The sequence below is a fragment of the Piliocolobus tephrosceles genome, chromosome 2 (genome assembly GCF_002776525.5).
Source record: "Piliocolobus tephrosceles isolate RC106 chromosome 2, ASM277652v3, whole genome shotgun sequence".
Classification (NCBI taxonomy): Eukaryota; Metazoa; Chordata; class Mammalia; order Primates; family Cercopithecidae; genus Piliocolobus; species Piliocolobus tephrosceles.
In genome coordinates this window covers 184,803,881-184,816,647 of record NC_045435.1, presented here as the reverse complement: position 1 = coordinate 184,816,647, position 12,767 = coordinate 184,803,881, and the positions used below count along the sequence as shown (strand labels likewise).

The 12,767-nt window shown below is 36.5% G+C and overlaps 1 pseudogene; it reads left to right on the top strand.

Annotated features, from left to right (window-relative positions):
- Positions 1-11,130: 11,130 nt before the first annotated feature.
- LOC111544225 lies at positions 11,131-11,864 on the top strand (annotated as a pseudogene).
- Positions 11,865-12,767: the final 903 nt, after the last annotated feature.

Sequence of the window (12,767 nt, the reverse complement as noted above, 5' to 3'; positions counted from 1 at the left end):
CACTTCCATGACGTCCATATCTTGAGTCAAGGAAGTGAGTCAATGGAGCTCATCTTATCTCCAGCATCTTGCAATAACACAAAGCTGCAATGGTCTGAATGTTTGTGTCCCCCAAAATCTATATGTTGAAACGTAACTCCCAAAGTGGTGGTATTAAGAGGTAGGACTTTGGGGAGGTAAGCAGATCGTGAAGATGGAGCCCTCATTACTGGGATTCATGTCTTTATAAAAGAGATCCTAGGGAGCTTGTTTGCCCTTCTACCAAGTGAACACACAGTCCTGAAGTGAGCAAAGGCTCAGCCTATGAAGAAAGGGTCCTCACCAGACACTGAATCTGCCAGCGCCTTCATCTTAGAATTCCCAGCCTTCAGAAATAAATGTTTGCTATGTGTAAGCTCCTAGTTTACAGGATTTTGTTACAGCAGCTCCAACAGACTAGGACAAAGGGTAAAATTTCCTCAAGACAAAAAGGTTTTGTTGTTGTTTTTTTGTTGTGATTTAGTTGTTTGTCTTTCTTGCTTAAATACTTCAACTCAAAAATTGTGAAACTTGAAGAACACCTGAGTGAATAAATTCATGTCTCTGGTTGGGGACACTTGGTGTTTCATGTTGTTAACATTCTCCAAAATTCATTTTTACATTTAACACCATTCTAGTTAAAACTCCAATGTCATTTTGAAGTGAGGAATAATTTAGAGGACTTACACATAAGACATTAAATGAGGTCAGATGTGGTGTTTCATGCCTGTAATCCCAACAATTTGGGAGGCCAAGGAGACAGGATCACTTGAAGCCAGCCTGGGTAATAAAACAAGGCCCCATCTCCACAAAAATACAAAAATTACCTGAGCACAGTAGTGCTTGCCTATAGTCCCAGCTACTTAGGAGACGGAGGCAGGAGCATTGCTTGAGCCCAGGAATTTGTGGCTGCAGTGAGCTGAGATCATGCCACCACACTCCAGCCTAGGCAATAGAGTGAGATCCTGTTTCAAAAAAAAAAAAATAGGTATAATATATAATGTATACAAATATGCACATGAACATACATAATGGAATTAAAGAGCTACAATTACCTAACTAATAGGATGCTGGTGTAGGTATACAGAGATGGGCAAATGAAACAGAGAAGAAAACTCAAAAACAGAGCCACGCACATGTAATAATTTTGTACATTAAAAATGAGGTAAGTGTGTTCCATTTTTAAAAATGAATCCATCTGCATACTTATATACAAACTCCTGTAGAAATAGCTCAGTAATTTTTTAGGGTAAGCATTTTAAATTAAAGGAGAACAAAAAATTCAAGAGTTAAATAAAGGATATGGAACAATTACTTAACTATTTTGAAAAATAAAAACCTAGATATTAGGTTTACATCATAATATCTATGGTATAAATTTATACCATACGCTGAAATAAATTAGCCCTTTAAAAATATGGTTGATGTTTACATGATATCAGGATGAAGAAAGCAGATGCAATATAGTAAAAGATGTACACATTGAGTCCAACAACCACCACCAAATGATAAACTAAATTAAATTGAAGCAAAAATAGCAGGTAAACACTGCTACAAATCAAAAACAAAAATCCAAATACTCCAAAAGAAAACTGGCCAACAGCTAACTATTGCATAAAACATTCAGTCTATTCCATAATTTTTAAAGTCAAATGAAGTAATAAGAATGTAATTTTTTTCTATCAAACGTGTAAATGTGTTATTTTCTTTTTTACCATAATATCCAAATTTGGCTATGGTGTAAGGACGTACTCAGCTAGTGGGAGTATAAATGGGTATAATATTTGGCAATATGCATCAAAACTCTTAAATCATGTGTCTTTTAGATTATTCAAGCCACCAAATTCAAACCATAGAAATTTATCCTGAATAAATAATCATAATAATGGAAAAATATGTACGTATGTGTATATATATATATATATATATGAGTGCTCATTGTAGAACTATAGCTAATAAAGCCCATTAGAAATTATCTAAATATCTAAGAAAGTGGGGAGATCTATCATATAAATTAATGCATTTATATAATCAAATTTTATGCTGCCATGAAAAAAAATAATGAATATAATAACTATCATTTCTTGCCAGGCATTTTCCTAAGTACGTTTCACGCGTTACCTCATTTAATTTTCACAGAATCCTATGAATTGTGTATTACTTATTCTTCTCATAAGAAAAAAAGGGCAAATAAGTTATTTTGACCTAGATCCATAGTCACCATATGGCAGGATGGAATTGCGCAGTTAAGCACTGTGGCTCCAGAGCCACTGCTCCTAACGCCTATGCATACCGTCCATATTGTGGTGGAGAAATATGTAATGTCATAGGAAAATGCTTTGCTTACTTCAGAATGTTCTCTTTTCTGTAGCTCTTATTATAGGCACGCCATGAGTGCTGTGACAAATGAATAGTATTTAGACATCAACAGCTGCCTTTGACTCACACCAGAAGTCAAGGAGACTTCTCTTTCCCTCACCACTACCCCATTTAATCCAACAGGGAGTCCTGTTATCTTCACCTTCGAAATATGTCCCAACCTCAACCACTTTCCTGCTCCACTGATTCGACCCTAGAACAAGCCAGCTCTTAATTCCCCTGAACAACCACACAGCACCTTCCTAATTGGTCTCACTACTTTTACCCTTAGCTCCTATGATCCTTTTCACACAGTAGCCAAAGAGATTTATGTTTTTTATTGATATATAATAACTGTAATGACCAAATATGGGTAATTAGGATACTCATCACCTCAAACATTTATCATTTCTTTGTGTTGGGAGCATTCCAAATATTCCCTTCTAGCTACTTTGAAATATACAATAAATTACTGTGAACTATTGTCACCCTACGGTGCTACTGAACAATAGCTAGTTCCTTCAGTCCAATTACATTTTAGTGCCCATTAACAAATCTCTCTTCATTTCCTCTCACACCCCCTCAGCCTCTGGTAACCATCATTCCACACTCTACTTCTATAAGATCAATTTCTTTAGCTCACACATGAGTGAGAATGTGTGATATTAGTCTATATGTGCTTGGCTTATCACTTAACAAAATGAACTCCAGTTCCCTCCATGTTGCTGCAGATGGCAGGGTTTCATTCCTTTTCATGACCGAATAGTATTCCACTGTGTTTGTGTACCACATTTTTAATCCATTTATCCACGATAAAAAAAATTAATATTTTTAATATAATTCAGACTACATCACTCTCTTTTTCAAAACCATCTAGTGTCTTTTCACAAATTCTTTCCATGACCCACAAAATTCTAGCCTGCTCTGGTTCCTTTCTGCCTTTCCAACATCAAATAAGACTATATGTGTTTCCTATGTTCCAGCCATACTGGCCTTCTACATGTGTCTTAAACAAGTCCAGTTGTCTCTCATTTGGGGAACTTTATAATTCTTACTCTTCTTTTCCCTAAACCTTCTCAGAGCTAACTTCTTCTCGTATTTCTAAGCTACAGCTCACATTTGATTTCCTTACAAAGGTCTTTCCTTAATGCCCAATTTAAAAAACACATCCCATTATTTTTTATCCCATCACACCACTTGATTTTATACACATCTACATTATGTTAGTTTCATATTTCTGTTTCTTTGTTTGTTAATGGTTTGCTCCCATGAGAACATAAGTTTCATGGCAGCAACAACACTTTCTTTTTTTTAACCACCAAATTCCCAGCACCTAAAATCGTGCCTGACACTTAACAAGAACTTCATATGTTTTTCAATTGAACAAATGAGTGAGGGAGTGAATGAATGAATGAATGAATGTGAATTTTTTATTCTCTGGCAAGGGCAAAGTTAAATTCTGATGTGTAGAAAAAGGATCTATCTAAATTTAAGCCAATGGGGAAAAATCGTGTCTCAAACTGGAAACAGAAATCAGGATCTTGGGAGAGGAGCAAGGGGTAGGAAGTGCAGAGGAGAAAATTTCCCTTTTTATACTTGGTGATATAGTCATAAAGATATATAGGAGACAGCTCCTGGATTGTAATTGTTCAGATGTCCCATCATAACGTTACTTCCAGGAACTGTAGAGATGATAAATTTTTTTTCAGGAACCTGAGCGGTTGTGGCCATTCTTTGAGGCTGAAAGGTAGCTATCTTACACAGTGAACTACTTGAGTCAGATTGAGGGTGACCAACTCATCTCAATTTACCTAGAACTATCCTGGTTTTAAAGCTGAAATTCTCATGTTCCAGTAACCCTCTCAGCCTCTGGCAAACTGGAACAACTGGTCACTCTAGAAGATGAAAACGTTACACTGCACCTCATAAGAAAAACATTTTCCTATAGCTTTCTTCAGAGTTTGATGTATTTAAAAATCCAAGGAAAGATTTTCTGAAATGTACAGAAAGTAAGAGAGTATTTAAAGTGGAAAACCTGATGGAGCCAGTGATTACAGTGAGAGCCCCAGGGGAAAAGTGACACATAAGGCAATAGAATGGGTGCTTCTCAGCTTAAAAATTCTTCTACCTATGTCAAATCTTGAAAATGTTTGCCAAAGAAAAAAAGTGCATAAAAGGAGGGAGAGAGAGAGGAAAACATAAATGATATGAATTTAAAAAGCACTTCTGGCCGGGCGCAGTGGCTCATGCCTGTAATCCCACCACTTTGGGAGGCTGAGGCTGGTGGATCACGAGGTCAGGAGTTCGGGAGCAGTCTGACCAATTTGGTGAAATGCCATCTCTACTAAAAATACAAAAAATTAGCCAGGCATGGTGGCATGCACCTGTAATTCCAGCTACTCAGGAGGCTGAGGGAGGAGACTCGCTTGAACCTGGAAGACAGAGGTTGCAGTGAGCCAAGATTGTACCACTGCACTCCAACCTGGGTGACAGAGTGAGAAGAAAGAAAGAAAGAAAGAGAGAAAGAGAGAAAGAGAGAGAAAGAAAGAAAGAAGGGAGGAAAGAAGGAAAGAAGGAAGGAGCACTTTGAACTGGCACTGATGAACCTCACTTGCTTTGAGTTGTTTTTCCAGCAATGGAAACAGTTTATGCCAGTGTACCTACCCTCTAGCACCAAGTTCCTCTTGTAGTCACGTTACTCATAGCTAAGAGGTATCTCATAGTTTAAGACTCAGTTTCAGTAGAAAACATATTTAATTAATTTCAACATATTTTCCAGATTCAATGTTAAAGTCAAATACAGATAGATGGAGATGCCATTTTTATTTCTGATCTTTTTGTATATGGCATCTTCTCTCCTAGTAGCTTTTAGAAAACCTCTCTCTGTCCACAGTATTCTTGGTCTTTTTTCGCTTCTAATGATAGCCATGACATGTACATCTTCAACCTGAAAAGTCAAGTCCTTTGGATCTGGGATTTTTTTTCAATCGTTGATTGGGTAATTTCTTCTTCACTGTTTACTCTGGTCTTTATTTCCAGAGCTCCTGATAGTTGACTCTTTGAGTTTGTGGTTTAGTCTTTCAATTTTCTTCTTTATTCTATTAACTATGTTCTTTGTCTTTTTTTATTTTAATTTCCTGGTTATTTCCTTAAGTCTATATTCCAGCTATTCTTCAGACCTTCTTATTACATACTTTCAATCTCCCAAAGCTCTTTTTTATTCTCCATTTGTTCTTGTTTCTTGTTTGTTTGGTTTTTAAATATATGAAACATATTTTTATTTGCAGAATATTCCATATTTTTATATCTGAGGATATCGTTTATAATTTTAATTCGCTTGTCATTATATCTACTTTAATTATTTTTATTTGTTATTGTATTTTATTTATTTAGTCTGTTTGTGAGAGGTTTTCCACAGATGCTTTTCTTTTTTCTTGGAATTGTCTGCTTCCTTTGACAATTTTTCTTTAACTGTGATATATTTTTCTTGTTGCTATTGAACAGCTCTTTGTATATGAAGGATATTAGCTCTCTACTTTGGTGTGCTCATAATTTTCTTACCAATTATCTACTTGCCTTATTAAGGCATCTGCATAGAAAATTTTATTTGCTGTTTGGTTATATTTAATTTTCATTTTATCTTGGTGGTTTCAGTAATACTTAGACAAAACTTCCACAATGGAAGATTGTATTTTATAAAATGTTGTAGGTTTCTCTAAAACTTTAATGGTTTCTCTCGTTTTTTACATTGATATTATTAGTTCCTACAGGATTAATTTTGGTGTAAAAAGAAAAGATTCCACTTCCTTTCTTCCCACACAGCTAGACACATGTATCAACATAATTTATTAAGAAATACACTGATTTGAAATGTCATTGGTATCAGTTAGGGTTGTATTTCGCTGGATATCTTACAAGCCTTACCAAAGTCATTAAATTAAAAAGATATTTTCCCACATTTAAGCAGAGATCCATAGATTAAAAGTGCTGGACTGTTTTGCAGTGCCATTACTCTCTCTAAAATCCTGCTCTTAGATCTTTATTCTTACAGTTGCCTCATGTGATACAAACGCTGCACAACCCCTCACCTAAAATCAGTATATCAGACAAGAAGGAAGAAGACAGAGTGGAAAAGGAGGGGAAAAACAAGGAGAAGGAGGATGAAGGGGAGGATGTGGTGGTGGTGGTGGTAATAAGGAGAAATAGGCAAAGCCTTTAAGAGGAAAGGAAATATCCCTAAATCCCAGTAGACAGCTATTTACATCTTCTTTGGAAGGCTGTGTCTTATGGACATATTTGCTGCAAGAAAGGCTAGAAAATGGATTTCTAAAGCTAGACATATTGTTACTTTAAGTTTGTATGAGGCTCCCATTAGTAAAAGAAAAAGGGACAATGGATGTTGGATATAAAACTAACAGTTGGGTACCAATTGCTACATGTACTTGATGGATGACTTAGTGCATTTGGCTATGTATAAAATAATAATGCAGAGTATTTTATAAAACAGAACATCTGGAAACTAATTAGTTATATGTACTTAAAAATGAGAAAAATTAATAAACAAGGCAACTATTGACTTCTGGGAAAACAAAGAACTGTATAAAAACTCAAGCAATCATAATTTATTATTTATCTTAACAATAAACCCTGCTTTTACAGTCATAATAATATAAACATTGAAATCTTTCTGACTTCAGACGATAAGAAAAAATATTTCAAATATAGCCTTTAAAGTTACAATTTTTTTATCCTTGCCCATCTCCTGAGCCCCAGGTTACAATGCATCAAGAACCTCCCTAAGGAGACTAATACTGATTTCACAGACACCTGGGTTCAAGTGGATATCACATCCATTAAGACAACTCTCCATCTTAACTCTTCTTTAAAATATGTCTAGCAAGTGGTTACTTGCCTTCTGCTTGAACACATCCACTGACAAGGAGCTCACTGCTCTGGACAGTGCATTCAATTTCTAGACAGCTCATTCAATCTCTGGACAGCTCTAAACACTGCAAAATCATTCCCTGTAATCAGGTTAAGGGACTTTAACTTTGATTTAGTCATTCTTTCTTACTCCCTTAAGTCCTGCAGAAGATACAATTCTTCTTTCACAGGAAGAATAGATACCCGCTATTTGAATACTATTGTCAAGCAATGCACTCTCTATCCTCTTTATGTTAAATTCTTTGGGCCCTTCAAACATTTTTAAATGATATGGTTTTATATTCAGGTGACATTTTAGACATGTTTTCTGGAATGCCCGTCATCTAGTTAATGTCCCTCTTAAAATGTGGCACCATAGCAGAACATGATTGCCAAGGAAAAAATATGAAAATCCACGTTTCCAAATTTCATATTCTATTAGGAAGTACCTTGTAATATGATTAAATTTCCTTTTAAATCTTTTTGGGATCCTTTCGGAAAAAGATAAGATTGTTGGTCTTTAAAAAAAACTTATGGAAAACTATGAATTCCATCTTCTAGACCTTTACCAAACATGCTTCCCTTCACTATCCACAATACTAAAAATGTGCCAAAGTCTAGGTATGAAGTAAGAAAAAAACTGGGGTCTGGGTGAGCCATTCTCTCTTTTAGGAATCAAAGAAGAATTGTAAACTAAGATATTTTCAACAATCCTAAATATTAAATTACTTTAGGATAAGATTATTTTCCAATACTCTTTCCTAGTCACATGGAGAAGATGTCCCAATTTGCTGAATTCAAACAGCCAGAGCTGTTTCTGATCTGCACTCTTTTTCAGTATTCTCTTTTTCTTCGTGTCTGCTCATTCCTCTTTATACTCATTTAGAACACACTAATGGAAGTAGCCTGACACGTGGCTTTCCATTTTGCCACTCTTTCTCAAGAAATGTGATTAAAGAACTTGGAGTGGGCTGTTTTATGCACAAATATTCAGACAGTCTCTTAGCAATAAATGACTGTCGCTTCTATTATCTGTCTGGCTCTGAGTTCTGTTATCTGTGGTGAATTGGTGCAGGGCTCTGTAAAACAGTTTTTAGGCAGCCTCATTACTCCCTTCCACACCTTCTGCTCCATCTGAGTGATACTGCTGTGATTGCTGGGTAATGTTTGCCATTAGACGAGGCACATAAAAGAATCAAGCTATGACTAATTCACTCGATGGCTGTGTGCCCTGTGTCATGCTCATTAACACCTCTCAACTCTGTTATTAAAGAGAATCACACAGCAGACCTCAGCGGGCTCACATTTATACTATAGGCTGCCTTATTTTTCCATTGGAACCCCATTTTTATCACAGACTAGTCCTGAGCACCCTTACCTTCTACCCCAGACCTATTCCATCCTGTTACACTCGTAAATGCTTATGAGAATCTACTGATAAGAAAGGCCTTTAGGTTGTCTGGAAATGAGGATTTTGCCCACTGAAGAATCAGCCAATATGATTTCAACAGAAAAGTCATCCTGAGATGCTCCTAATGAAAGTTCAATGAAAAAAAAAATAACAATAACAACACCTTAAACTATTTGTTGAATACATTAAAGTATATCCAACCCTTTTGTAACCATTATTTCCCTTGAGGTTCACAGCAACCCTGGGTGGTAAGCTGCATAAACAGTACCCTACTATTAGCTTCAACACTAGATTTCTAACTTAGAGGAGACATTATATAAAAGACTAATAGTTCATCTACAATGCTGAGCAAAATGTAAAGGAATAGCATCATTTTTGTTAGACTTTCTCAAGCTTAGTAATCAAAGTAATAGCAAAAACAGAAAGAGAGAGCAAACATTTTTCTTAGTACTAACTTATGTGTTCTAAGATGATAGGGGCATCATACTTACCTTCCTTAATCATTTAACTCCAACTGAATAGTCAGTCAGAAGTCCATAGAACTTTGGGGTCCCTAGGGTAAGTATTACAATTGTTCACCAATATCTAGATATTCTCTATTTGAGTACATGAAGGATTCCATTAATCTACCTCTCAAAGTTGGACATGGCCTTTTGACTTAATTTGACCATGAACTGTAAGTGGAAGCATTTCATTGCAGATACATGATTCTCTAGTTTGACTCTTCCCCTACCATAATTGTAGAAGCTTACATCTATATGGGGAGACCAAAATATTTAAGCAACTTAAAATACTGAGTCAGCACATGGGATACAGTTGTCCTGTAGAAACACCTAGATCTTCAGTAGAAACTGAATGAGCAGTAAATAAGATTGCGTCATCAAAAAAAAAAACTACTGTAGGTCAGGTGCAGTGGCTCACACCTATAATCCCAACACTTTGGCAGGCCAATGCAGTAGGATCACTTGAGGCCCGGAGTTTAAGACCAACCTGGACAACACAGCAAAACCTAGTCTTTACAAAAGAATAAAAAATTATCTGGCTGGGGTGGCACATGCCTGTAGTCCCAGCTACTTGAGAGGCTTAAGTGGGAGAATCACTTGAGCCAAGGAGTTTAAGACTGCAGCGACCAAGGTTAGGATCGAGGTCATGAAAAATTGTAGTAGCTCAACTAGCACTAATTAATTGGAATGAAAAAAATCAAGAGTTTCTAAAAGAAACGAAAGGTATCAATAATAAAAAGAAGCCCTCTATAGATTAGGGTAAATCCACTGGGGAAAGTGACAATAACAAAACCAAATTTGACATTCTGGTGGGAAAGGGAGATCCAATTATCTCTATCATGGGTCCAGTGACAGAATTTAGCAATGTATTCCTAAGCATTTGAATACTTTTCCAGAAGGAGATTTCTTGGGCCAGCCGGATGTTTTTCTGTCCATTCTCTCTCCTACTGTAGGGCACCACTTACACACCAGAAAAACCTGGAAACCTTAACTGGATGCCTTCTATCTAGATTCTCCAGAATCTCCTTTGCTCTGTGAATCCAGATTTGACTTTGCTGATAAGAAGAACTCACATGAGATTTTGAAAGGCAGGACTTGGGAGATCAAGGCAGGCACATAGCTAACCAGAAGGAAGTTATTCCGCTAACCAAAATAGTCAGTTGGGGGCTCTCCCTGAAAATCAAGAATTGCATCTGTTTCCTAATACATTTTATAACTACTCACTACAGAGTTTCAGGCTTTTTTTCCTAACATTTCGGATATACCCTTCCTGATTTCTCTCCCAGGTAATCCCAAATTTCTATATTAAACTTTATTATTTTTGCATTGCTTTAAATGACTGTTTTCCTGTTCTAACAAGGACTGGAACAGTCCTACGTATATCTAGTTAGATATATGTAGAGAGATTCTAGACTGGTTGACTATAAAGTACTTTCAATGATCAAAAATTAGGGTGGGTTTGTTAGAGAGAGAATGAGAGAAAGAGAGAGAGAATGAGAATCAATCAGAGAAGTGACTGAGCTCCCTTTGAAATAATACAGCAAACCCCACGGTCCTACATTGGAGAACATATTTCCCCATAAAATGTTTGAGTTTTTTTTCTTTTACTTTGAAAGATGTAAGTGATACAATTGATGAAATGTGAATAATATCTGTAAGATTAAATACTGCACTCAAGTTAATTTCTTGATTATGATTGTACCCTGGTTATGTAAAAGAATATTCTTATTTTTTGGATGAATTCAGGGCTTCTGGGCAGCAGCCTTCTCTAGTTCCAGGTGTGGAGATGCGGCCTCTCCCAACACAGGGCAGGCTGCACGCAGTCACTGGCTCCAGGGCTGTATAGGGCCGCAGTCCATGCTGCCCTACGTCCTCCCTACCTACAGGCAGATTCCCACAGTAGCATCCAGTAGGGAAATGGTCGTGCTTTAGGGGCCCACCGAAGTCAACCTGATCCTGTTAGACATGGAAGGACATTTTATTTCCTTATACTGAAGAAAATGTTAGAGTATCTGCACACACATTAGGAAGAAGAGGAATGCCCGCAGGATATCAATCTCTTGAGGAAACAGGCTGAAGAGGACACTCACCTGGATGGGACTGTTCCTATCCCTGCAGCAGAAAGATATGTGGCATGGGAATGGAGTGGATGATCTGCAACAGATGATCCAGGCCATGGTAGATAAGGTGTGCGTGTTCAAACAGCTGCAGGGCCACACGTGAAAGGCAGCATTCACAGCTTGGCTCATGAAAGCAGAGTTCTTTGCAGATGCGTTTCCAGCAGTCGGCAAGTGGAGAGAGGCTGAAATGAAGGTGTGTATCTATTCCTCGGGGAGTGCAGAGGCACAGAAACTGTTATTCGGGCAGTCTGCGAAGGGAAAGATTCTTGAGCTTGTTGATGGCCCCTCTGATACCAAGATTGGACACAAAGTAGAGAGTCAAAGTTATAGAAGGATTGCAGACAGCATTGGGGATTCAACCAACAACTTTGTTTCTGACAGATGTTACTCAAGAGGCCAGTGCTGCTGAGGAAGCAGATGTGCACACAGTGGTGGTGGTGAGACCTGGAAACAGAATTAACAGATGATAAGAAGACTTACTATAGTCTCATCACATCCTCCAGCAATCTGCACCTGCCCTCCCCAACCTAAAGAAGGGTTTCCAAGGAAGACCACACTGTTGCTCACAGAGTCGTCCCTGTTGTGTCCAGTTTTATTCTAATGGTAAAAGTAACTTACTTAGAAAACACACATGTATACACATATGTATGCCAGTATATATACACACACATATGTGTATATATATACACACACATATGTGTATATATATACACACACGTATGTATATATACACATATATATGTGTGTGTATATATGTACAGAGAAAATTGCTAAAATACTTATCTGATGTGTGATGTTTATAAAGTCACGTACCAAAATGGAAAGCTACTTTGAGAAATTATTATGTATCTTTTGAGAAAGAATTATGTATATATACATATATACATACACAATTTTGCTGTCTTTTGGAGCAGAAACAAAAACCTTTGTCTTTGATATGTAAGGAGTCAAATATGAAATACAGCTGTTATAATCTTCTAAATCACAGTTAAACAGGGGCACAGAATTATTATTAGAAGTCTTTGAAATATTTCATTATTTAAATAACAAAACTTCTGAATAATTTCTCAAAGTAGCTTTCCATTTTGGTACATGAATTTATAAACATTGCACATTAGATAAATATTTTAGCAATTTCCTCTATTAACTACACTTTGCCCTCAATAAGGTTTAGATTATTATTTCATATAATTTCTACATATAAGCATCTTTAAATAAGTTTTATTTTCACTGAACTGAGTGTCTTTTTTCGCTTATATGCCTCTGGAAGTTAATTTGAGCATACATACATATAAACGTATATATATACACACACATATATATGTATGTGTATATATATAAGATTATAACAGCTCTATTTCATATTTGAATCCTTACATATCAAAGACAAAGGTTTTTGTTTCTGCTCCAAAAGACAGCAAAATTGAAAAAGAA